The sequence below is a fragment of the Lepisosteus platostomus genome, chromosome 26 (genome assembly GCF_059453375.1).
Source record: "Lepisosteus platostomus isolate fLepPlt1 chromosome 26, fLepPlt1.hap1, whole genome shotgun sequence".
NCBI classification, from domain to species: domain Eukaryota; kingdom Metazoa; phylum Chordata; class Actinopteri; order Semionotiformes; family Lepisosteidae; genus Lepisosteus; species Lepisosteus platostomus.
This window is the reverse complement of record NC_142636.1, coordinates 3,493,822-3,520,011: the sequence shown is the minus strand read 5'-3', so window position 1 is coordinate 3,520,011 and position 26,190 is coordinate 3,493,822. Positions and strand designations below refer to the sequence as shown.

General features: G+C 48.9%; 12 non-coding genes across 12 annotated transcripts; 6 read left to right on the top strand and 6 right to left on the bottom strand.

Moving 5' to 3' along the window:
- Positions 1-1,985: 1,985 nt before the first annotated feature.
- trnak-cuu (transfer RNA lysine (anticodon CUU)) lies at positions 1,986-2,058 on the bottom strand. Its single transcript has one exon. It is a non-coding gene; the product is annotated as a tRNA-Lys (tRNA).
- Positions 2,059-3,230: 1,172 nt separating this feature from the next.
- trnal-cag (transfer RNA leucine (anticodon CAG)) lies at positions 3,231-3,313 on the top strand. The gene has a single exon. It is a non-coding gene; the product is annotated as a tRNA-Leu (tRNA).
- A 2,766-nt stretch (positions 3,314-6,079) lies between these two features.
- Positions 6,080-6,152, bottom strand: trnak-cuu (transfer RNA lysine (anticodon CUU)). The gene has a single exon. It is a non-coding gene; the product is annotated as a tRNA-Lys (tRNA).
- Positions 6,153-7,324: 1,172 nt separating this feature from the next.
- On the top strand, positions 7,325-7,407 carry trnal-cag (transfer RNA leucine (anticodon CAG)). The gene has a single exon. It is a non-coding gene; the product is annotated as a tRNA-Leu (tRNA).
- A 2,785-nt stretch (positions 7,408-10,192) lies between these two features.
- On the bottom strand, positions 10,193-10,265 carry trnak-cuu (transfer RNA lysine (anticodon CUU)). The gene has a single exon. It is a non-coding gene; the product is annotated as a tRNA-Lys (tRNA).
- Positions 10,266-11,437: 1,172 nt separating this feature from the next.
- On the top strand, positions 11,438-11,520 carry trnal-cag (transfer RNA leucine (anticodon CAG)). The gene has a single exon. It is a non-coding gene; the product is annotated as a tRNA-Leu (tRNA).
- Positions 11,521-14,305: 2,785 nt separating this feature from the next.
- On the bottom strand, positions 14,306-14,378 carry trnak-cuu (transfer RNA lysine (anticodon CUU)). The gene has a single exon. It is a non-coding gene; the product is annotated as a tRNA-Lys (tRNA).
- Positions 14,379-15,550: 1,172 nt separating this feature from the next.
- trnal-cag (transfer RNA leucine (anticodon CAG)) lies at positions 15,551-15,633 on the top strand. Its single transcript has one exon. It is a non-coding gene; the product is annotated as a tRNA-Leu (tRNA).
- Positions 15,634-18,424: 2,791 nt separating this feature from the next.
- trnak-cuu (transfer RNA lysine (anticodon CUU)) lies at positions 18,425-18,497 on the bottom strand. Its single transcript has one exon. It is a non-coding gene; the product is annotated as a tRNA-Lys (tRNA).
- Positions 18,498-19,669: 1,172 nt separating this feature from the next.
- trnal-cag (transfer RNA leucine (anticodon CAG)) lies at positions 19,670-19,752 on the top strand. The gene has a single exon. It is a non-coding gene; the product is annotated as a tRNA-Leu (tRNA).
- Positions 19,753-22,544: 2,792 nt separating this feature from the next.
- Positions 22,545-22,617, bottom strand: trnak-cuu (transfer RNA lysine (anticodon CUU)). Its single transcript has one exon. It is a non-coding gene; the product is annotated as a tRNA-Lys (tRNA).
- A 1,172-nt stretch (positions 22,618-23,789) lies between these two features.
- Positions 23,790-23,872, top strand: trnal-cag (transfer RNA leucine (anticodon CAG)). Its single transcript has one exon. It is a non-coding gene; the product is annotated as a tRNA-Leu (tRNA).
- Positions 23,873-26,190: the final 2,318 nt, after the last annotated feature.

Below are 26,190 nucleotides of genomic sequence, written 5' to 3'. Positions count from 1 at the left end.
GCAGGCCGAAGCGACAGGAGAAGGGCGCCGTAGTGGGCAGGATTCGAGCCGACGCGGGGAGACCCCAATGGCTTTCTAGCCCATCGCCTTAACCGCTCGGCCACGACTACAGGGAGCGCCGCCGCCGCCGGCTTGCGATCATTTAACACGGAGGGCGAGGCGGCGGCGGTAACCTTTTTCAATGTCGCTCTCCGCTTCCCCCCAAAAAAAAGCCAAACGACATGCTACCACTCGGACACCCTTCAGAAGACTGAAGGGTGGCTTAAAGCTGGAAGGATTAGGTCTCCCCGTTCCGACGCGACAATCGAACTTCCTTAGGCAGAGAGAAAGCAACATCGAGGAGCGTCAACAAGACTTTAGAAGCTGCGCCACACGCCACTTTCAGTCGCAGTCACAGCAGTTTTAAAGGCAGGAATCGCCTTTGCGAACGCCATGAGAAACAGAACGCAAGCTCAGGTCCTGCGGTTTAACAAACAGCCACGGCTTTCATGCGACTGGACATTTCTTTTCTGGAGCGAATTCACTTTCAACTTCAAGAAATTCACACAACTTGCGAAATACGAAATACAAATCTGGCTCATCGCTGCACAAGAAATACCGCCGGCTGGCAAGAAAATGACAACGGTGTTTTTCCTTAACGAAAAACTTCCCATGGAGAAAAACAACGGCTGTGCGTCTCTGTCGGCTTGATTCAGTTTAATGCAAGTATTCATTCTCCTCCTGGAAAATACAGCTTGCGAAAGATGAAATACAATTCTTGGCTTTTCTGGGTGAGTGCAGAAGAAATCCTGCCGGCTGGCAGAAGAATTCCAGCCTTTTTTACTCTTTAACCAGAAACTTGCGAATGATACAAAGCAAGCGGGGTGCGTTTCTGTGCAGCTGTTAACTGAACAGCTGCTGCTTCAAGCCCACCCAGGGCTCATTCCGATTTCAACATCATGCCCCCTGAAGGTAGACTGGATTTCTTTGCGAAGCATTCACCTTTTGGACGTTTCAGGAAAGGTGCGTGTCGATGCCAGACTTGAAAAGCTTTCCATACAAAGAAACAACATAGTGCTTTTGATTGATGGGAAACGGCAAGAGCGGTTTGAGCAGCTCCGGCCTCTCAACCGCTTTACAATGTGATCGGCACCTCGGTAGCCAGTTTAGAAGGCTGAAAAGGATGCTGGAAGCACAGCGACGTTCTAAAACCAGCGCTTGAAAAGCATCTGCATACATAAAATGTCCATTTCCCCAAAGCTGAATCTGCATCTTCAGAAGATTGTCAGCTATACGTTTTCGTTCTTTGTTTCCTTTTTTTACGACAAGCTTTCGAGAAATGAACTGTCTATTGTGATGAAGGCTGCATTAGAAATTGTGCATCTAGCTTAGTTCAATGAAATCGGGAGGTGCACCTGTCTCAAGCGGATGGCTCTTTGCAGGCACACTACGGAAACCTGCGGGCGCAAGTTGGGAGAAGTGACTCTTGCAGAGTGTTGAGCTTCGAGAAGAGGGCTCCGCTCAGGAAGATATTTCCACATGTTGAAGAGTCGCTTTTCGCCCTTTCTTTCCCACATTTTTCCAGTGCGGTTATTGATCGCGTTCAAAATGTTTTCCCAACGTACGTGTTACCTGCAAAATCACAGTGAAACTGTTATGCCCAAAAGATTCCTAATAGTTATTGTATTAGAATAGCTCTCCAATTTCTTAGCCTTCGTACACGCAATGTTTAAGGAAACGCTAGAGTAAATGAAACTGTAAATAGACAGGAGCTCTTCTTAGTTTTCATACAAGTTATGATGGCTGCAGCTCCTATCTGCGTCCGGGTGACCGGAGCCAAGGGATTATCTGCGGAACCCTTGATTTATCTCTCGGGCAAGGAGCTAGATACGCCCTTTTCATCTCGGTTTGATCACACCTGTGCATTAAAACGCAGTGCTCGGTACCATCGAGGTGTAAGAGGTTCAAGGATGAGCGGGAAACTTTGTTAATAAGGAGACGGGCACCGCCCAACGTGGGGCTCGAACCCACGACCCTGAGATTAAGAGTCTCATGCTCTACCGACTGAGCTAGCCGGGCGCCGGTGGAGCTGGTGGTTAACTTGTCCCTGTTGACGGCAATTTGACAAGGTATACTTCCTGGCTTTTCATCATGTGCTGACCGGATTCGAGAGTAGCACACCCTGTTCTTTGTTGATTACTGTACCTCCAGCAGCGCAAATGTCAGTAATCATTGAAATGTACGACCTACAATCTCCTCAGCATGCCCGCGTGGACTCCTCAGTGATCATCCTTCTACGTTCTGCTGTAGTTTTCATGCAAGTGAAAACCGTGCTCCAAATAACAGCGGCACAGTTGTATCCTGCGGTAAGCATTCTTCTAATTCCATCGTTTTGCTCCAGGTAAAAGGTAGCGCATCATAGTGTTGATATTCCAAGGTTTCAGAGTCCGTATTGGATGGCTTGGATGCAGACATCGCTCAGAGCTCCCAGTATGATTTTCCCGAGTTCAGTTTTGCAGTGTTTTAGTGCTTTACTACTTCCAGTGGGCCTTTGAATGCTCTGCTAAGTAGAGACGTGACATAATTACTAATGCGACCGAGTGTGCTGGCTGTTCCTGGTTCGTAATGATTACAGCGAGAAATCAATATAAACATAACTGCTTCGATTTCGAGGTTCAGTTGAAGCTTTCAAAGAAACTATCAAAGACCTCAGAACAACCGAAGACACATTTGGTCATCTCCGTATTGGTGAAGATTAAAGAGTCCCGCAAGTGTCAAGCTTGCACAAACACACACGAGAGAGAAACTCAGGACAGAATTTAAAGAAAGGGAGATGCAGACTATTTGAAGGCACTTTGCTAACCCAATGGCATGCTTATGAATCGTGCATAGGACACACGTAGCAGAGGATGGTTTCGATCCATCGACCTCTGGGTTATGGGCCCAGCACGCTTCCGCTGCGCCACTCTGCTGACGGCCTCTCTGCGTGTGGCGCACAACTGCTCTTTTTATTTCCTACATAAGTGATGAAAGAGTTGAAAGTTTCAACGACAAACGCAGACGTCACTTTGAGCGCTTGGTGTTGTAGCACAAATCATCACATGCTGCTCTACACTGGATTATAAAAGCCGACACATTTTCCAAACATTTTAATGCTGGAGTCACACTGTAGTATTAATAACAGTGCGATACTCGAGGAGCGTAGTGGGATCGCGGTGGCTCATCAGACCGCCCCGGGACAGGGGGCCCGCGTCAGGATGGCCGAGCGGTCTAAGGCGCTGCGTTCAGGTCGCAGTCTCCCCTGGAGGCGTGGGTTCGAATCCCACTCCTGACAAAAAGCTTGCTCAGTGCCGTCTCCAGTCGGGTGCAAATGGGTGAAGCAGCCTGACGCAGGGAACGTGCGCCGATAGGCGTAGGTGTATCCCCTGCCTCTTCCGATTTAGCTCGTGCTCCATAGGATGGAAGCGGATGCTCTGGCTTTTTGACTCGAATATAACCTGATCACAACAGAAGGCCGTGCAGCCCAGTGCTGGTTTAAGAATGCCTCGTGTCTTCAGGCCCCTATTCCTTCAGGTTACCCCTTTGGAATAGTCGTCCGAAAAAGACGGGAAAGGAAAAGCATGTAAGCTCCCACACACTGCGTTAGCATTAGCGGTTGGAATCTGATGGGAGAAAAGCAACCTGGCTCGCCGTCAAGCAATCCATCCCTGGTCTCCCACGTGACAGGCGGGGATACGCACCACTATACTAACGAGGAGCGCTTGCTTGGCGCTTGAAGACACTTCCTCTTGCGGCTACTACTGTTTCCGGTTTCGTCTTTTCTTTTCATTCCTCCCAGAGGAGCGCATGAAAACGTTTCCATCTGCGCCATCCTCACCCCTCCAATGCTATGGTCCCTGCTCCTCCTGGTGCACTGCAAACACTCATTCAGCCGGTTCTTTCAGTTTGAATAATTAGGTCTTCAAAGGCTGGAAGTAGGGCGCAAAAGACATGCCAATGCCAAAAGCGTGGCTGTGTGCTTCCAGCTGTGAAATGTCACTGGTGGATGTTGAAGACATTACTTCCAAGGCAGCAGGTCCAAGCGATTTAGCGTTTGTACAAGAAGCAGGAAGAGAGAAACGGCACTCCGCCTTTTTCTGGGCAGGCCGAAGCGACAGGAGAAGGGTGCCGTAGTGGGCAGGATTCGAGCCGACGCGGGGAGACCCCAATGGCTTTCTAGCCCATCGCCTTAACCGCTCGGCCACGACTACAGGGAGCGCCGCCGCCGCCGGCTTGCGATCATTTAACACGGAGGGCGAGGCGGCGGCGGTAACCTTTTTCAATGTCGCTCTCCGCTTCCCCCCAAAAAAAAGCCAAACGACATGCTAGCACTCGGACTTAAAGCTGGAAGGATTAGGTCTCCCCGTTCCGACGCGACAATCGAACTTCCTTAGGCAGAGAGAAAGCAACATCGAGGAGCGTCAACAAGACTTTAGAAGCTGCGCCACACGCCACTTTCAGTCGCAGTCACAGCAGTTTTAAAGGCAGGAATCGCCTTTGCGAACGCCATGAGAAACAGAACGCAAGCTCAGGTCCTGCGGTTTAACAAACAGCCACGGCTTTCATGCGACTGGACATTTCTTTTCTGGAGCGAATTCACTTTCAACTTCAAGAAATTCACACAACTTGCGAAATACGAAATACAAATCTGGCTCATCGCTGCACAAGAAATACCGCCGGCTGGCAAGAAAATGACAACGGTGTTTTTCCTTAACGAAAAACTTCCCATGGAGAAAAACAACGGCTGTGCGTCTCTGTCGGCTTGATTCAGTTTAATGCAAGTATTCATTCTCCTCCTGGAAAATACAGCTTGCGAAAGATGAAATACAATTCTTGGCTTTTCTGGGTGAGTGCAGAAGAAATCCTGCCGGCTGGCAGAAGAATTCCAGCCTTTTTTACTCTTTAACCAGAAACTTGCGAATGATACAAAGCAAGCGGGGTGCGTTTCTGTGCAGCTGTTAACTGAACAGCTGCTGCTTCAAGCCCACCCAGGGCTCATTCCGATTTCAACATCATGCCCCCTGAAGGTAGACTGGATTTCTTTGCGAAGCATTCACCTTTTGGACGTTTCAGGAAAGGTGCGTGTCGATGCCAGACTTGAAAAGCTTTCCATACAAAGAAACAACATAGTGCTTTTGATTGATGGGAAACGGCAAGAGCGGTTTGAGCAGCTCCGGCCTCTCAACCGCTTTACAATGTGATCGGCACCTCGGTAGCCAGTTTAGAAGGCTGAAAAGGATGCTGGAAGCACAGCGACGTTCTAAAACCAGCGCTTGAAAAGCATCTGCATACATAAAATGTCCATTTCCCCAAAGCTGAATCTGCATCTTCAGAAGATTGTCAGCTATACGTTTTCGTTCTTTGTTTCCTTTTTTTACGACAAGCTTTCGAGAAATGAACTGTCTATTGTGATGAAGGCTGCATTAGAAATTGTGCATCTAGCTTAGTTCAATGAAATCGGGAGGTGCACCTGTCTCAAGCGGATGGCTCTTTGCAGGCACACTACGGAAACCTGCGGGCGCAAGTTGGGAGAAGTGACTCTTGCAGAGTGTTGAGCTTCGAGAAGAGGGCTCCGCTCAGGAAGATATTTCCACATGTTGAAGAGTCGCTTTTCGCCCTTTCTTTCCCACATTTTTCCAGTGCGGTTATTGATCGCGTTCAAAATGTTTTCCCAACGTACGTGTTACCTGCAAAATCACAGTGAAACTGTTATGCCCAAAAGATTCCTAATAGTTATTGTATTAGAATAGCTCTCCAATTTCTTAGCCTTCGTACACGCAATGTTTAAGGAAACGCTAGAGTAAATGAAACTGTAAATAGACAGGAGCTCTTCTTAGTTTTCATACAAGTTATGATGGCTGCAGCTCCTATCTGCGTCCGGGTGACCGGAGCCAAGGGATTATCTGCGGAACCCTTGATTTATCTCTCGGGCAAGGAGCTAGATACGCCCTTTTCATCTCGGTTTGATCACACCTGTGCATTAAAACGCAGTGCTCGGTACCATCGAGGTGTAAGAGGTTCAAGGATGAGCGGGAAACTTTGTTAATAAGGAGACGGGCACCGCCCAACGTGGGGCTCGAACCCACGACCCTGAGATTAAGAGTCTCATGCTCTACCGACTGAGCTAGCCGGGCGCCGGTGGAGCTGGTGGTTAACTTGTCCCTGTTGACGGCAATTTGACAAGGTATACTTCCTGGCTTTTCATCATGTGCTGACCGGATTCGAGAGTAGCACACCCTGTTCTTTGTTGATTACTGTACCTCCAGCAGCGCAAATGTCAGTAATCATTGAAATGTACGACCTACAATCTCCTCAGCATGCCCGCGTGGACTCCTCAGTGATCATCCTTCTACATTCTGCTGTAGTTTTCATGCAAGTGAAAACCGTGCTCCAAATAACAGCGGCACAGTTGTATCCTGCGGTAAGCATTCTTCTAATTCCATCGTTTTGCTCCAGGTAAAAGGTAGCGCATCATAGTGTTGATATTCCAAGGTTTCAGAGTCCGTATTGGATGGCTTGGATGCAGACATCGCTCAGAGCTCCCAGTATGATTTTCCCGAGTTCAGTTTTGCAGTGTTTTAGTGCTTTACTACTTCCAGTGGGCCTTTGAATGCTCTGCTAAGTAGAGACGTGACATAATTACTAATGCGACCGAGTGTGCTGGCTGTTCCTGGTTCGTAATGATTACAGCGAGAAATCAATATAAACATAACTGCTTCGATTTCGAGGTTCAGTTGAAGCTTTCAAAGAAACTATCAAAGACCTCAGAACAACCGAAGACACATTTGGTCATCTCCGTATTGGTGAAGATTAAAGAGTCCCGCAAGTGTCAAGCTTGCACAAACACACACGAGAGAGAAACTCAGGACAGAATTTAAAGAAAGGGAGATGCAGACTATTTGAAGGCACTTTGCTAACCCAATGGCATGCTTATGAATCGTGCATAGGACACACGTAGCAGAGGATGGTTTCGATCCATCGACCTCTGGGTTATGGGCCCAGCACGCTTCCGCTGCGCCACTCTGCTGACGGCCTCTCTGCGTGTGGCGCACAACTGCTCTTTTTATTTCCTACATAAGTGATGAAAGAGTTGAAAGTTTCAACGACAAACGCAGACGTCACTTTGAGCGCTTGGTGTTGTAGCACAAATCATCACATGCTGCTCTACACTGGATTATAAAAGCCGACACATTTTCCAAACATTTTAATGCTGGAGTCACACTGTAGTATTAATAACAGTGCGATACTCGAGGAGCGTAGTGGGATCGCGGTGGCTCATCAGACCGCCCCGGGACAGGGGGCCCGCGTCAGGATGGCCGAGCGGTCTAAGGCGCTGCGTTCAGGTCGCAGTCTCCCCTGGAGGCGTGGGTTCGAATCCCACTCCTGACAAAAAGCTTGCTCAGTGCCGTCTCCAGTCGGGTGCAAATGGGTGAAGCAGCCTGACGCAGGGAACGTGCGCCGATAGGCGTAGGTGTATCCCCTGCCTCTTCCGATTTAGCTCGTGCTCCATAGGATGGAAGCGGATGCTCTGGCTTTTTGACTCGAATATAACCTGATCACAACAGAAGGCCGTGCAGCCCAGTGCTGGTTTAAGAATGCCTCGTGTCTTCAGGCCCCTATTCCTTCAGGTTACCCCTTTGGAATAGTCGTCCGAAAAAGACGGGAAAGGAAAAGCATGTAAGCTCCCACACACTGCGTTAGCATTAGCGGTTGGAATCTGATGGGAGAAAAGCAACCTGGCTCGCCGTCAAGCAATCCATCCCTGGTCTCCCACGTGACAGGCGGGGATACGCACCACTATACTAACGAGGAGCGCTTGCTTGGCGCTTGAAGACACTTCCTCTTGCGGCTACTACTGTTTCCGGTTTCGTCTTTTCTTTTCATTCCTCCCAGAGGAGCGCATGAAAACGTTTCCATCTGCGCCATCCTCACCCCTCCAATGCTATGGTCCCTGCTCCTCCTGGTGCACTGCAAACACTCATTCAGCCGGTTCTTTCAGTTTGAATAATTAGGTCTTCAAAGGCTGGAAGTAGGGCGCAAAAGACATGCCAATGCCAAAAGCGTGGCTGTGTGCTTCCAGCTGTGAAATGTCACTGGTGGATGTTGAAGACATTACTTCCAAGGCAGCAGGTCCAAGCGATTTAGCGTTTGTACAAGAAGCAGGAAGAGAGAAACGGCACTCCGCCTTTTTCTGGGCAGGCCGAAGCGACAGGAGAAGGGCGCCGTAGTGGGCAGGATTCGAGCCGACGCGGGGAGACCCCAATGGCTTTCTAGCCCATCGCCTTAACCGCTCGGCCACGACTACAGGGAGCGCCGCCGCCGCCGGCTTGCGATCATTTAACACGGAGGGCGAGGCGGCGGCGGTAACCTTTTTCAATGTCGCTCTCCGCTTCCCCCCCAAAAAAAGCCAAACGACATGCTAGCACTCGGACACCCTTCAGAAGACTGAAGGGTGGCTTAAAGCTGGAAGGATTAGGTCTCCCCGTTCCGACGCGACAATCGAACTTCCTTAGGCAGAGAGAAAGCAACATCGAGGAGCGTCAACAAGACTTTAGAAGCTGCGCCACACGCCACTTTCAGTCGCAGTCACAGCAGTTTTAAAGGCAGGAATCGCCTTTGCGAACGCCATGAGAAACAGAACGCAAGCTCAGGTCCTGCGGTTTAACAAACAGCCACGGCTTTCATGCGACTGGACATTTCTTTTCTGGAGCGAATTCACTTTCAACTTCAAGAAATTCACACAACTTGCGAAATACGAAATACAAATCTGGCTCATCGCTGCACAAGAAATACCGCCGGCTGGCAAGAAAATGACAACGGTGTTTTTCCTTAACGAAAAACTTCCCATGGAGAAAAACAACGGCTGTGCGTCTCTGTCGGCTTGATTCAGTTTAATGCAAGTATTCATTCTCCTCCTGGAAAATACAGCTTGCGAAAGATGAAATACAATTCTTGGCTTTTCTGGGTGAGTGCAGAAGAAATCCTGCCGGCTGGCAGAAGAATTCCAGCCTTTTTTACTCTTTAACCAGAAACTTGCGAATGATACAAAGCAAGCGGGGTGCGTTTCTGTGCAGCTGTTAACTGAACAGCTGCTGCTTCAAGCCCACCCAGGGCTCATTCCGATTTCAACATCATGCCCCCTGAAGGTAGACTGGATTTCTTTGCGAAGCATTCACCTTTTGGACGTTTCAGGAAAGGTGCGTGTCGATGCCAGACTTGAAAAGCTTTCCATACAAAGAAACAACATAGTGCTTTTGATTGATGGGAAACGGCAAGAGCGGTTTGAGCAGCTCCGGCCTCTCAACCGCTTTACAATGTGATCGGCACCTCGGTAGCCAGTTTAGAAGGCTGAAAAGGATGCTGGAAGCACAGCGACGTTCTAAAACCAGCGCTTGAAAAGCATCTGCATACATAAAATGTCCATTTCCCCAAAGCTGAATCTGCATCTTCAGAAGATTGTCAGCTATACGTTTTCGTTCTTTGTTTCCTTTTTTTACGACAAGCTTTCGAGAAATGAACTGTCTATTGTGATGAAGGCTGCATTAGAAATTGTGCATCTAGCTTAGTTCAATGAAATCGGGAGGTGCACCTGTCTCAAGCGGATGGCTCTTTGCAGGCACACTACGGAAACCTGCGGGCGCAAGTTGGGAGAAGTGACTCTTGCAGAGTGTTGAGCTTCGAGAAGAGGGCTCCGCTCAGGAAGATATTTCCACATGTTGAAGAGTCGCTTTTCGCCCTTTCTTTCCCACATTTTTCCAGTGCGGTTATTGATCGCGTTCAAAATGTTTTCCCAACGTACGTGTTACCTGCAAAATCACAGTGAAACTGTTATGCCGAAAAGATTCCTAATAGTTATTGTATTAGAATAGCTCTCCAATTTCTTAGCCTTCGTACACGCAATGTTTAAGGAAACGCTAGAGTAAATGAAACTGTAAAGGAGCTCTTCTTAGTTTTCATACAAGTTATGATGGCTGCAGCTCCTATCTGCGTCCGGGTGACCGGAGCCAAGGGATTATCTGCGGAACCCTTGATTTATCTCTCGGGCAAGGAGCTAGATACGCCCTTTTCATCTCGGTTTGATCACACCTGTGCATTAAAACGCAGTGCTCGGTACCATCGAGGTGTAAGAGGTTCAAGGATGAGCGGGAAACTTTGTTAATAAGGAGACGGGCACCGCCCAACGTGGGGCTCGAACCCACGACCCTGAGATTAAGAGTCTCATGCTCTACCGACTGAGCTAGCCGGGCGCCGGTGGAGCTGGTGGTTAACTTGTCCCTGTTGACGGCAATTTGACAAGGTATACTTCCTGGCTTTTCATCATGTGCTGACCGGATTCGAGAGTAGCACACCCTGTTCTTTGTTGATTACTGTACCTCCAGCAGCGCAAATGTCAGTAATCATTGAAATGTACGACCTACAATCTCCTCAGCATGCCCGCGTGGACTCCTCAGTGATCATCCTTCTACGTTCTGCTGTAGTTTTCATGCAAGTGAAAACCGTGCTCCAAATAACAGCGGCACAGTTGTATCCTGCGGTAAGCATTCTTCTAATTCCATCGTTTTGCTCCAGGTAAAAGGTAGCGCATCATAGTGTTGATATTCCAAGGTTTCAGAGTCCGTATTGGATGGCTTGGATGCAGACAACGCTCAGAGCTCCCAGTATGATTTTCCCGAGTTCAGTTTTGCAGTGTTTTAGTGCTTTACTACTTCCAGTGGGCCTTTGAATGCTCTGCTAAGTAGAGACGTGACATAATTACTAATGCGACCGAGTGTGCTGGCTGTTCCTGGTTCGTAATGATTACAGTGAGAAATCAATATAAACATAACTGCTTCGATTTCGAGGTTCAGTTGAAGCTTTCAAAGAAACTATCAAAGACCTCAGAACAACCGAAGACACATTTGGTCATCTCCGTATTGGTGAAGATTAAAGAGTCCTGCAAGTGTCAAGCTTGCACAAACACACACGAGAGAGAAACTCAGGACAGAATTTAAAGAAAGGGAGATGCAGACTATTTGAAGGCACTTTGCTAACCCAATGGCATGCTTATGAATCGTGCATAGGACACACGTAGCAGAGGATGGTTTCGATCCATCGACCTCTGGGTTATGGGCCCAGCACGCTTCCGCTGCGCCACTCTGCTGACGGCCTCTCTGCGTGTGGCGCACAACTGCTCTTTTTATTTCCTACATAAGTGATGAAAGAGTTGAAAGTTTCAACGACAAACGCAGACGTCACTTTGAGCGCTTGGTGTTGTAGCACAAATCATCACATGCTGCTCTACACTGGATTATAAAAGCCGACACATTTTCCAAACATTTTAATGCTGGAGTCACACTGTAGTATTAATAACAGTGCGATACTCGAGGAGCGTAGTGGGATCGCGGTGGCTCATCAGACCGCCCCGGGACAGGGGGCCCGCGTCAGGATGGCCGAGCGGTCTAAGGCGCTGCGTTCAGGTCGCAGTCTCCCCTGGAGGCGTGGGTTCGAATCCCACTCCTGACAAAAAGCTTGCTCAGTGCCGTCTCCAGTCGGGTGCAAATGGGTGAAGCAGCCTGACGCAGGGAACGTGCGCCGATAGGCGTAGGTGTATCCCCTGCCTCTTCCGATTTAGCTCGTGCTCCATAGGATGGAAGCGGATGCTCTGGCTTTTTGACTCGAATATAACCTGATCACAACAGAAGGCCGTGCAGCCCAGTGCTGGTTTAAGAATGCCTCGTGTCTTCAGGCCCCTATTCCTTCAGGTTACCCCTTTGGAATAGTCGTCCGAAAAAGACGGGAAAGGAAAAGCATGTAAGCTCCCACACACTGCGTTAGCATTAGCGGTTGGAATCTGATGGGAGAAAAGCAACCTGGCTCGCCGTCAAGCAATCCATCCCTGGTCTCCCACGTGACAGGCGGGGATACGCACCACTATACTAACGAGGAGCGCTTGCTTGGCGCTTGAAGACACTTCCTCTTGCGGCTACTACTGTTTCCGGTTTCGTCTTTTCTTTTCATTCCTCCCAGAGGAGCGCATGAAAACGTTTCCATCTGCGCCATCCTCACCCCTCCAATGCTATGGTCCCTGCTCCTCCTGGTGCACTGCAAACACTCATTCAGCCGGTTCTTTCAGTTTGAATAATTAGGTCTTCAAAGGCTGGAAGTAGGGCGCAAAAGACATGCCAATGCCAAAAGCGTGGCTGTGTGCTTCCAGCTGTGAAATGTCACTGGTGGATGTTGAAGACATTACTTCCAAGGCAGCAGGTCCAAGCGATTTAGCGTTTGTACAAGAAGCAGGAAGAGAGAAACGGCACTCCGCCTTTTTCTGGGCAGGCCGAAGCGACAGGAGAAGGGCGCCGTAGTGGGCAGGATTCGAGCCGACGCGGGGAGACCCCAATGGCTTTCTAGCCCATCGCCTTAACCGCTCGGCCACGACTACAGGGAGCGCCGCCGCCGCCGGCTTGCGATCATTTAACACGGAGGGCGAGGCGGCGGCGGTAACCTTTTTCAATGTCGCTCTCCGCTTCCCCCCAAAAAAAAGCCAAACGACATGCTAGCACTCGGACACCCTTCAGAAGACTGAAGGGTGGCTTAAAGCTGGAAGGATTAGGTCTCCCCGTTCCGACGCGACAATCGAACTTCCTTAGGCAGAGAGAAAGCAACATCGAGGAGCGTCAACAAGACTTTAGAAGCTGCGCCACACGCCACTTTCAGTCGCAGTCACAGCAGTTTTAAAGGCAGGAATCGCCTTTGCGAACGCCATGAGAAACAGAACGCAAGCTCAGGTCCTGCGGTTTAACAAACAGCCACGGCTTTCATGCGACTGGACATTTCTTTTCTGGAGCGAATTCACTTTCAACTTCAAGAAATTCACACAACTTGCGAAATACGAAATACAAATCTGGCTCATCGCTGCACAAGAAATACCGCCGGCTGGCAAGAAAATGACAACGGTGTTTTTCCTTAACGAAAAACTTCCCATGGAGAAAAACAACGGCTGTGCGTCTCTGTCGGCTTGATTCAGTTTAATGCAAGTATTCATTCTCCTCCTGGAAAATACAGCTTGCGAAAGATGAAATACAATTCTTGGCTTTTCTGGGTGAGTGCAGAAGAAATCCTGCCGGCTGGCAGAAGAATTCCAGCCTTTTTTACTCTTTAACCAGAAACTTGCGAATGATACAAAGCAAGCGGGGTGCGTTTCTGTGCAGCTGTTAACTGAACAGCTGCTGCTTCAAGCCCACCCAGGGCTCATTCCGATTTCAACATCATGCCCCCTGAAGGTAGACTGGATTTCTTTGCGAAGCATTCACCTTTTGGACGTTTCAGGAAAGGTGCGTGTCGATGCCAGACTTGAAAAGCTTTCCATACAAAGAAACAACATAGTGCTTTTGATTGATGGGAAACGGCAAGAGCGGTTTGAGCAGCTCCGGCCTCTCAACCGCTTTACAATGTGATCGGCACCTCGGTAGCCAGTTTAGAAGGCTGAAAAGGATGCTGGAAGCACAGCGACGTTCTAAAACCAGCGCTTGAAAAGCATCTGCATACATAAAATGTCCATTTCCCCAAAGCTGAATCTGCATCTTCAGAAGATTGTCAGCTATACGTTTTCGTTCTTTGTTTCCTTTTTTTACGACAAGCTTTCGAGAAATGAACTGTCTATTGTGATGAAGGCTGCATTAGAAATTGTGCATCTAGCTTAGTTCAATGAAATCGGGAGGTGCACCTGTCTCAAGCGGATGGCTCTTTGCAGGCACACTACGGAAACCTGCGGGCGCAAGTTGGGAGAAGTGACTCTTGCAGAGTGTTGAGCTTCGAGAAGAGGGCTCCGCTCAGGAAGATATTTCCACATGTTGAAGAGTCGCTTTTCGCCCTTTCTTTCCCACATTTTTCCAGTGCGGTTATTGATCGCGTTCAAAATGTTTTCCCAACGTACGTGTTACCTGCAAAATCACAGTGAAACTGTTATGCCGAAAAGATTCCTAATAGTTATTGTATTAGAATAGCTCTCCAATTTCTTAGCCTTCGTACACGCAATGTTTAAGGAAACGCTAGAGTAAATGAAACTGTAAAGGAGCTCTTCTTAGTTTTCATACAAGTTATGATGGCTGCAGCTCCTATCTGCGTCCGGGTGACCGGAGCCAAGGGATTATCTGCGGAACCCTTGATTTATCTCTCGGGCAAGGAGCTAGATACGCCCTTTTCATCTCGGTTTGATCACACCTGTGCATTAAAACGCAGTGCTCGGTACCATCGAGGTGTAAGAGGTTCAAGGATGAGCGGGAAACTTTGTTAATAAGGAGACGGGCACCGCCCAACGTGGGGCTCGAACCCACGACCCTGAGATTAAGAGTCTCATGCTCTACCGACTGAGCTAGCCGGGCGCCGGTGGAGCTGGTGGTTAACTTGTCCCTGTTGACGGCAATTTGACAAGGTATACTTCCTGGCTTTTCATCATGTGCTGACCGGATTCGAGAGTAGCACACCCTGTTCTTTGTTGATTACTGTACCTCCAGCAGCGCAAATGTCAGTAATCATTGAAATGTACGACCTACAATCTCCTCAGCATGCCCGCGTGGACTCCTCAGTGATCATCCTTCTACGTTCTGCTGTAGTTTTCATGCAAGTGAAAACCGTGCTCCAAATAACAGCGGCACAGTTGTATCCTGCGGTAAGCATTCTTCTAATTCCATCGTTTTGCTCCAGGTAAAAGGTAGCGCATCATAGTGTTGATATTCCAAGGTTTCAGAGTCCGTATTGGATGGCTTGGATGCAGACATCGCTCAGAGCTCCCAGTATGATTTTCCCGAGTTCAGTTTTGCAGTGTTTTAGTGCTTTACTACTTCCAGTGGGCCTTTGAATGCTCTGCTAAGTAGAGACGTGACATAATTACTAATGCGACCGAGTGTGCTGGCTGTTCCTGGTTCGTAATGATTACAGCGAGAAATCAATATAAACATAACTGCTTCGATTTCGAGGTTCAGTTGAAGCTTTCAAAGAAACTATCAAAGACCTCAGAACAACCGAAGACACATTTGGTCATCTCCGTATTGGTGAAGATTAAAGAGTCCCGCAAGTGTCAAGCTTGCACAAACACACACGAGAGAGAAACTCAGGACAGAATTTAAAGAAAGGGAGATGCAGACTATTTGAAGGCACTTTGCTAACCCAATGGCATGCTTATGAATCGTGCATAGGACACACGTAGCAGAGGATGGTTTCGATCCATCGACCTCTGGGTTATGGGCCCAGCACGCTTCCGCTGCGCCACTCTGCTGACGGCCTCTCTGCGTGTGGCGCACAACTGCTCTTTTTATTTCCTACATAAGTGATGAAAGAGTTGAAAGTTTCAACGACAAACGCAGACGTCACTTTGAGCGCTTGGTGTTGTAGCACAAATCATCACATGCTGCTCTACACTGGATTATAAAAGCCGACACATTTTCCAAACATTTTAATGCTGGAGTCACACTGTAGTATTAATAACAGTGCGATACTCGAGGAGCGTAGTGGGATCGCGGTGGCTCATCAGACCGCCCCGGGACAGGGGGCCCGCGTCAGGATGGCCGAGCGGTCTAAGGCGCTGCGTTCAGGTCGCAGTCTCCCCTGGAGGCGTGGGTTCGAATCCCACTCCTGACAAAAAGCTTGCTCAGTGCCGTCTCCAGTCGGGTGCAAATGGGTGAAGCAGCCTGACGCAGGGAACGTGCGCCGATAGGCGTAGGTGTATCCCCTGCCTCTTCCGATTTAGCTCGTGCTCCATAGGATGGAAGCGGATGCTCTGGCTTTTTGACTCGAATATAACCTGATCACAACAGAAGGCCGTGCAGCCCAGTGCTGGTTTAAGAATGCCTCGTGTCTTCAGGCCCCTATTCCTTCAGGTTACCCCTTTGGAATAGTCGTCCGAAAAAGACGGGAAAGGAAAAGCATGTAAGCTCCCACACACTGCGTTAGCATTAGCGGTTGGAATCTGATGGGAGAAAAGCAACCTGGCTCGCCGTCAAGCAATCCATCCCTGGTCTCCCACGTGACAGGCGGGGATACGCACCACTATACTAACGAGGAGCGCTTGCTTGGCGCTTGAAGACACTTCCTCTTGCGGCTACTACTGTTTCCGGTTTCGTCTTTTCTTTTCATTCCTCCCAGAGGAGCGCATGAAAACGTTTCCATCTGCGCCATCCTCACCCCTCCAATGCTATGGTCCCTGCTCCTCCTGGTGCACTGCAAACACTCATTCAGCCGGTTCTTTCAGTTTGAATAATTAGGTCTTCAAAGGCTGGAAGTAGGGCGCAAAAGACATGCCAATGCCAAAAGCGTGGCTGTGTGCTTCCAGCTGTGAAATGTCACTGGTGGATGTTGAAGACATTACTTCCAAGGCAGCAGGTCCAAGCGATTTAGCGTTTGTACAAGAAGCAGGAAGAGAGAAACGGCACTCCGCCTTTTTCTGGGCAGGCCGAAGCGACAGGAGAAGGGCGCCGTAGTGGGCAGGATTCGAGCCGACGCGGGGAGACCCCAATGGCTTTCTAGCCCATCGCCTTAACCGCTCGGCCACGACTACAGGGAGCGCCGCCGCCGCCGGCTTGCGATCATTTAACACGGAGGGCGAGGCGGCGGCGGTAACCTTTTTCAATGTCGCTCTCCGCTTCCCCCCAAAAAAAAGCCAAACGACATGCTAGCACTCGGACACCCTTCAGAAGACTGAAGGGTGGCTTAAAGCTGGAAGGATTAGGTCTCCCCGTTCCGACGCGACAATCGAACTTCCTTAGGCAGAGAGAAAGCAACATCGAGGAGCGTCAACAAGACTTTAGAAGCTGCGCCACACGCCACTTTCAGTCGCAGTCACAGCAGTTTTAAAGGCAGGAATCGCCTTTGCGAACGCCATGAGAAACAGAACGCAAGCTCAGGTCCTGCGGTTTAACAAACAGCCACGGCTTTCATGCGACTGGACATTTCTTTTCTGGAGCGAATTCACTTTCAACTTCAAGAAATTCACACAACTTGCGAAATACGAAATACAAATCTGGCTCATCGCTGCACAAGAAATACCGCCGGCTGGCAAGAAAATGACAACGGTGTTTTTCCTTAACGAAAAACTTCCCATGGAGAAAAACAACGGCTGTGCGTCTCTGTCGGCTTGATTCAGTTTAATGCAAGTATTCATTCTCCTCCTGGAAAATACAGCTTGCGAAAGATGAAATACAATTCTTGGCTTTTCTGGGTGAGTGCAGAAGAAATCCTGCCGGCTGGCAGAAGAATTCCAGCCTTTTTTACTCTTTAACCAGAAACTTGCGAATGATACAAAGCAAGCGGGGTGCGTTTCTGTGCAGCTGTTAACTGAACAGCTGCTGCTTCAAGCCCACCCAGGGCTCATTCCGATTTCAACATCATGCCCCCTGAAGGTAGACTGGATTTCTTTGCGAAGCATTCACCTTTTGGACGTTTCAGGAAAGGTGCGTGTCGATGCCAGACTTGAAAAGCTTTCCATACAAAGAAACAACATAGTGCTTTTGATTGATGGGAAACGGCAAGAGCGGTTTGAGCAGCTCCGGCCTCTCAACCGCTTTACAATGTGATCGGCACCTCGGTAGCCAGTTTAGAAGGCTGAAAAGGATGCTGGAAGCACAGCGACGTTCTAAAACCAGCGCTTGAAAAGCATCTGCATACATAAAATGTCCATTTCCCCAAAGCTGAATCTGCATCTTCAGAAGATTGTCAGCTATACGTTTTCGTTCTTTGTTTCCTTTTTTTACGACAAGCTTTCGAGAAATGAACTGTCTATTGTGATGAAGGCTGCATTAGAAATTGTGCATCTAGCTTAGTTCAATGAAATCGGGAGGTGCACCTGTCTCAAGCGGATGGCTCTTTGCAGGCACACTACGGAAACCTGCGGGCGCAAGTTGGGAGAAGTGACTCTTGCAGAGTGTTGAGCTTCGAGAAGAGGGCTCCGCTCAGGAAGATATTTCCACATGTTGAAGAGTCGCTTTTCGCCCTTTCTTTCCCACATTTTTCCAGTGCGGTTATTGATCGCGTTCAAAATGTTTTCCCAACGTACGTGTTACCTGCAAAATCACAGTGAAACTGTTATGCCCAAAAGATTCCTAATAGTTATTGTATTAGAATAGCTCTCCAATTTCTTAGCCTTCGTACACGCAATGTTTAAGGAAACGCTAGAGTAAATGAAACTGTAAATAGACAGGAGCTCTTCTTAGTTTTCATACAAGTTATGATGGCTGCAGCTCCTATCTGCGTCCGGGTGACCGGAGCCAAGGGATTATCTGCGGAACCCTTGATTTATCTCTCGGGCAAGGAGCTAGATACGCCCTTTTCATCTCGGTTTGATCACACCTGTGCATTAAAACGCAGTGCTCGGTACCATCGAGGTGTAAGAGGTTCAAGGATGAGCGGGAAACTTTGTTAATAAGGAGACGGGCACCGCCCAACGTGGGGCTCGAACCCACGACCCTGAGATTAAGAGTCTCATGCTCTACCGACTGAGCTAGCCGGGCGCCGGTGGAGCTGGTGGTTAACTTGTCCCTGTTGACGGCAATTTGACAAGGTATACTTCCTGGCTTTTCATCATGTGCTGACCGGATTCGAGAGTAGCACACCCTGTTCTTTGTTGATTACTGTACCTCCAGCAGCGCAAATGTCAGTAATCATTGAAATGTACGACCTACAATCTCCTCAGCATGCCCGCGTGGACTCCTCAGTGATCATCCTTCTACGTTCTGCTGTAGTTTTCATGCAAGTGAAAACCGTGCTCCAAATAACAGCGGCACAGTTGTATCCTGCGGTAAGCATTCTTCTAATTCCATCGTTTTGCTCCAGGTAAAAGGTAGCGCATCATAGTGTTGATATTCCAAGGTTTCAGAGTCCGTATTGGATGGCTTGGATGCAGACATCGCTCAGAGCTCCCAGTATGATTTTCCCGAGTTCAGTTTTGCAGTGTTTTAGTGCTTTACTACTTCCAGTGGGCCTTTGAATGCTCTGCTAAGTAGAGACGTGACATAATTACTAATGCGACCGAGTGTGCTGGCTGTTCCTGGTTCGTAATGATTACAGCGAGAAATCAATATAAACATAACTGCTTCGATTTCGAGGTTCAGTTGAAGCTTTCAAAGAAACTATCAAAGACCTCAGAACAACCGAAGACACATTTGGTCATCTCCGTATTGGTGAAGATTAAAGAGTCCCGCAAGTGTCAAGCTTGCACAAACACACACGAGAGAGAAACTCAGGACAGAATTTAAAGAAAGGGAGATGCAGACTATTTGAAGGCACTTTGCTAACCCAATGGCATGCTTATGAATCGTGCATAGGACACACGTAGCAGAGGATGGTTTCGATCCATCGACCTCTGGGTTATGGGCCCAGCACGCTTCCGCTGCGCCACTCTGCTGACGGCCTCTCTGCGTGTGGCGCACAACTGCTCTTTTTATTTCCTACATAAGTGATGAAAGAGTTGAAAGTTTCAACGACAAACGCAGACGTCACTTTGAGCGCTTGGTGTTGTAGCACAAATCATCACATGCTGCTCTACACTGGATTATAAAAGCCGACACATTTTCCAAACATTTTAATGCTGGAGTCACACTGTAGTATTAATAACAGTGCGATACTCGAGGAGCGTAGTGGGATCGCGGTGGCTCATCAGACCGCCCCGGGACAGGGGGCCCGCGTCAGGATGGCCGAGCGGTCTAAGGCGCTGCGTTCAGGTCGCAGTCTCCCCTGGAGGCGTGGGTTCGAATCCCACTCCTGACAAAAAGCTTGCTCAGTGCCGTCTCCAGTCGGGTGCAAATGGGTGAAGCAGCCTGACGCAGGGAACGTGCGCCGATAGGCGTAGGTGTATCCCCTGCCTCTTTACGATTTAGCTCGTGCTCCATAGGATGGAAGCGGATGCTCTGGCTTTTTGACTCGAATATAACCTGATCACAACAGAAGGCCGTGCAGCCCAGTGCTGGTTTAAGAATGCCTCGTGTCTTCAGGCCCCTATTCCTTCAGGTTACCCCTTTGGAATAGTCGTCCGAAAAAGACGGGAAAGGAAAAGCATGTAAGCTCCCACACACTGCGTTAGCATTAGCGGTTGGAATCTGATGGGAGAAAAGCAACCTGGCTCGCCGTCAAGCAATCCATCCCTGGTCTCCCACGTGACAGGCGGGGATACGCACCACTATACTAACGAGGAGCGCTTGCTTGGCGCTTGAAGACACTTCCTCTTGCGGCTACTACTGTTTCCGGTTTCGTCTTTTCTTTTCATTCCTCCCAGAGGAGCGCATGAAAACGTTTCCATCTGCGCCATCCTCACCCCTCCAATGCTATGGTCCCTGCTCCTCCTGGTGCACTGCAAACACTCATTCAGCCGGTTCTTTCAGTTTGAATAATTAGGTCTTCAAAGGCTGGAAGTAGGGCGCAAAAGACATGCCAATGCCAAAAGCGTGGCTGTGTGCTTCCAGCTGTGAAATGTCACTGGTGGATGTTGAAGACATTACTTCCAAGGCAGCAGGTCCAAGCGATTTAGCGTTTGTACAAGAAGCAGGAAGAGAGAAACGGCACTCCGCCTTTTTCTGGGCAGGCCGAAGCGACAGGAGAAGGGCGCCGTAGTGGGCAGGATTCGAGCCGACGCGGGGAGACCCCAATGGCTTTCTAGCCCATCGCCTTAACCGCTCGGCCACGACTACAGGGAGCGCCGCCGCCGCCGGCTTGCGATCATTTAACACGGAGGGCGAGGCGGCGGCGGTAACCTTTTTCAATGTCGCTCTCCGCTTCCCCCCAAAAAAAAGCCAAATGACATGCTAGCACTCGGACACCCTTCAGAAGACTGAAGGGTGGCTTAAAGCTGGAAGGATTAGGTCTCCCCGTTCCGACGCGACAATCGAACTTCCTTAGGCAGAGAGAAAGCAACATCGAGGAGCGTCAACAAGACTTTAGAAGCTGCGCCACACGCCACTTTCAGTCGCAGACACAGCAGTTTTAAAGGCAGGAATCGCCTTTGCGAACGCCATGAGAAACAGAACGCAAGCTCAGGTCCTGCGGTTTAACAAACAGCCACGGCTTTCATGCGACTGGACATTTCTTTTCTGGAGCGAATTCACTTTCAACTTCAAGAAATTCACACAACTTGCGAAATACGAAATACAAATCTGGCTCATCGCTGCACAAGAAATACCGCCGGCTGGCAAGAAAATGACAACGGTGTTTTTCCTTAACGAAAAACTTCCCATGGAGAAAAACAACGGCTGTGCGTCTCTGTCGGCTTGATTCAGTTTAATGCAAGTATTCATTCTCCTCCTGGAAAATACAGCTTGCGAAAGATGAAATACAATTCTTGGCTTTTCTGGGTGAGTGCAGAAGAAATCCTGCCGGCTGGCAGAAGAATTCCAGCCTTTTTTACTCTTTAACCAGAAACTTGCGAATGATACAAAGCAAGCGGGGTGCGTTTCTGTGCAGCTGTTAACTGAACAGCTGCTGCTTCAAGCCCACCCAGGGCTCATTCCGATTTCAACATCATGCCCCCTGAAGGTAGACTGGATTTCTTTGCGAAGCATTCACCTTTTGGACGTTTCAGGAAAGGTGCGTGTCGATGCCAGACTTGAAAAGCTTTCCATACAAAGAAACAACATAGTGCTTTTGATTGATGGGAAACGGCAAGAGCGGTTTGAGCAGCTCCGGCCTCTCAACCGCTTTACAATGTGATCGGCACCTCGGTAGCCAGTTTAGAAGGCTGAAAAGGATGCTGGAAGCACAGCGACGTTCTAAAACCAGCGCTTGAAAAGCATCTGCATACATAAAATGTCCATTTCCCCAAAGCTGAATCTGCATCTTCAGAAGATTGTCAGCTATACGTTTTCGTTCTTTGTTTCCTTTTTTTACGACAAGCTTTCGAGAAATGAACTGTCTATTGTGATGAAGGCTGCATTAGAAATTGTGCATCTAGCTTAGTTCAATGAAATCGGGAGGTGCACCTGTCTCAAGCGGATGGCTCTTTGCAGGCACACTACGGAAACCTGCGGGCGCAAGTTGGGAGAAGTGACTCTTGCAGAGTGTTGAGCTTCGAGAAGAGGGCTCCGCTCAGGAAGATATTTCCACATGTTGAAGAGTCGCTTTTCGCCCTTTCTTTCCCACATTTTTCCAGTGCGGTTATTGATCGCGTTCAAAATGTTTTCCCAACGTACGTGTTACCTGCAAAATCACAGTGAAACTGTTATGCCCAAAAGATTCCTAATAGTTATTGTATTAGAATAGCTCTCCAATTTCTTAGCCTTCGTACACGCAATGTTTAAGGAAACGCTAGAGTAAATGAAACTGTAAATAGACAGGAGCTCTTCTTAGTTTTCATACAAGTTATGATGGCTGCAGCTCCTATCTGCGTCCGGGTGACCGGAGCCAAGGGATTATCTGCGGAACCCTTGATTTATCTCTCGGGCAAGGAGCTAGATACGCCCTTTTCATCTCGGTTTGATCACACCTGTGCATTAAAACGCAGTGCTCGGTACCATCGAGGTGTAAGAGGTTCAAGGATGAGCGGGAAACTTTGTTAATAAGGAGACGGGCACCGCCCAACGTGGGGCTCGAACCCACGACCCTGAGATTAAGAGTCTCATGCTCTACCGACTGAGCTAGCCGGGCGCCGGTGGAGCTGGTGGTTAACTTGTCCCTGTTGACGGCAATTTGACAAGGTATACTTCCTGGCTTTTCATCATGTGCTGACCGGATTCGAGAGTAGCACACCCTGTTCTTTGTTGATTACTGTACCTCCAGCAGCGCAAATGTCAGTAATCATTGAAATGTACGACCTACAATCTCCTCAGCATGCCCGCGTGGACTCCTCAGTGATCATCCTTCTACGTTCTGCTGTAGTTTTCATGCAAGTGAAAACCGTGCTCCAAATAACAGCGGCACAGTTGTATCCTGCGGTAAGCATTCTTCTAATTCCATCGTTTTGCTCCAGGTAAAAGGTAGCGCATCATAGTGTTGATATTCCAAGGTTTCAGAGTCCGTATTGGATGGCTTGGATGCAGACATCGCTCAGAGCTCCCAGTATGATTTTCCCGAGTTCAGTTTTGCAGTGTTTTAGTGCTTTACTACTTCCAGTGGGCCTTTGAATGCTCTGCTAAGTAGAGACGTGACATAATTACTAATGCGACCGAGTGTGCTGGCTGTTCCTGGTTCGTAATGATTAACGCGAGAAATCAATATAAACATAACTGCTTCGATTTCGAGGTTCAGTTGAAGCTTTCAAAGAAACTATCAAAGACCTCAGAACAACCGAAGACACATTTGGTCATCTCCGTATTGGTGAAGATTAAAGAGTCCCGCAAGTGTCAAGCTTGCACAAACACACACGAGAGAGAAACTCAGGACAGAATTTAAAGAAAGGGAGATGCAGACTATTTGAAGGCACTTTGCTAACCCAATGGCATGCTTATGAATCGTGCATAGGACACACGTAGCAGAGGATGGTTTCGATCCATCGACCTCTGGGTTATGGGCCCAGCACGCTTCCGCTGCGCCACTCTGCTGACGGCCTCTCTGCGTGTGGCGCACAACTGCTCTTTTTATTTCCTACATAAGTGATGAAAGAGTTGAAAGTTTCAACGACAAACGCAGACGTCACTTTGAGCGCTTGGTGTTGTAGCACAAATCATCACATGCTGCTCTACACTGGATTATAAAAGCCGACACATTTTCCAAACATTTTAATGCTGGAGTCACACTGTAGTATTAATAACAGTGCGATACTCGAGGAGTGTAGTGGGATCGCGGTGGCTCATCAGACCGCCCCGGGACAGGGGGCCCGCGTCAGGATGGCCGAGCGGTCTAAGGCGCTGCGTTCAGGTCGCAGTCTCCCCTGGAGGCGTGGGTTCGAATCCCACTCCTGACAAAAAGCTTGCTCAGTGCCGTCTCCAGTCGGGTGCAAATGGGTGAAGCAGCCTGACGCAGGGAACGTGCGCCGATAGGCGTAGGTGTATCCCCTGCCTCTTCCGATTTAGCTCGTGCTCCATAGGATGGAAGCGGATGCTCTGGCTTTTTGACTCGAATATAACCTGATCACAACAGAAGGCCGTGCAGCCCAGTGCTGGTTTAAGAATGCCTCGTGTCTTCAGGCCCCTATTCCTTCAGGTTACCCCTTTGGAATAGTCGTCCGAAAAAGACGGGAAAGGAAAAGCATGTAAGCTCCCACACACTGCGTTAGCATTAGCGGTTGGAATCTGATGGGAGAAAAGCAACCTGGCTCGCCGTCAAGCAATCCATCCCTGGTCTCCCACGTGACAGGCGGGGATACGCACCACTATACTAACGAGGAGCGCTTGCTTGGCGCTTGAAGACACTTCCTCTTGCGGCTACTACTGTTTCCGGTTTCGTCTTTTCTTTTCATTCCTCCCAGAGGAGCGCATGAAAACGTTTCCATTTGCGCCATCCTTACCCCTCCAATGCTATGGTCCCTGCTCCTCCTGGTGCACTGCAAACACTCATTCAGCCGGTTCTTTCAGTTTGAATAATTAGGTCTTCAAAGGCTGGAAGTAGGGCGCAAAAGACATGCCAATGCCAAAAGCGTGGCTGTGTGCTTCCAGCTGTGAAATGTCACTGGTGGATGTTGAAGACATTACTTCCAAGGCAGCAGGTCCAAGCGATTTAGCGTTTGTACAAGAAGCAGGAAGAGAGAAACGGCACTCCGCCTTTTTCTGGGCAGGCCGAAGCGACAGGAGAAGGGCGCCGTAGTGGGCAGGATTCGAGCCGACGCGGGGAGACCCCAATGGCTTTCTAGCCCATCGCCTTAACCGCTCGGCCACGACTACAGGGAGCGCCGCCGCCGCCGGCTTGCGATCATTTAACACGGAGGGCGAGGCGGCGGCGGTAACCTTTTTCAATGTCGCTCTCCGCTTCCCCCCAAAAAAAAGCCAAATGACATGCTAGCACTCGGACACCCTTCAGAAGACTGAAGGGTGGCTTAAAGCTGGAAGGATTAGGTCTCCCCGTTCCGACGCGACAATCGAACTTCCTTAGGCAGAGAGAAAGCAACATCGAGGAGCGTCAACAAGACTTTAGAAGCTGCGCCACACGCCACTTTCAGTCGCAGACACAGCAGTTTTAAAGGCAGGAATCGCCTTTGCGAACGCCATGAGAAACAGAACGCAAGCTCAGGTCCTGCGGTTTAACAAACAGCCACGGCTTTCATGCGACTGGACATTTCTTTTCTGGAGCGAATTCACTTTCAACTTCAAGAAATTCACACAACTTGCGAAATACGAAATACAAATCTGGCTCATCGCTGCACAAGAAATACCGCCGGCTGGCAAGAAAATGACAACGGTGTTTTTCCTTAACGAAAAACTTCCCATGGAGAAAAACAACGGCTGTGCGTCTCTGTCGGCTTGATTCAGTTTAATGCAAGTATTCATTCTCCTCCTGGAAAATACAGCTTGCGAAAGATGAAATACAATTCTTGGCTTTTCTGGGTGAGTGCAGAAGAAATCCTGCCGGCTGGCAGAAGAATTCCAGCCTTTTTTACTCTTTAACCAGAAACTTGCGAATGATACAAAGCAAGCGGGGTGCGTTTCTGTGCAGCTGTTAACTGAACAGCTGCTGCTTCAAGCCCACCCAGGGCTCATTCCGATTTCAACATCATGCCCCCTGAAGGTAGACTGGATTTCTTTGCGAAGCATTCACCTTTTGGACGTTTCAGGAAAGGTGCGTGTCGATGCCAGACTTGAAAAGCTTTCCATACAAAGAAACAACATAGTGCTTTTGATTGATGGGAAACGGCAAGAGCGGTTTGAGCAGCTCCGGCCTCTCAACCGCTTTACAATGTGATCGGCACCTCGGTAGCCAGTTTAGAAGGCTGAAAAGGATGCTGGAAGCACAGCGACGTTCTAAAACCAGCGCTTGAAAAGCATCTGCATACATAAAATGTCCATTTCCCCAAAGCTGAATCTGCATCTTCAGAAGATTGTCAGCTATACGTTTTCGTTCTTTGTTTCCTTTTTTTACGACAAGCTTTCGAGAAATGAACTGTCTATTGTGATGAAGGCTGCATTAGAAATTGTGCATCTAGCTTAGTTCAATGAAATCGGGAGGTGCACCTGTCTCAAGCGGATGGCTCTTTGCAGGCACACTACGGAAACCTGCGGGCGCAAGTTGGGAGAAGTGACTCTTGCAGAGTGTTGAGCTTCGAGAAGAGGGCTCCGCTCAGGAAGATAT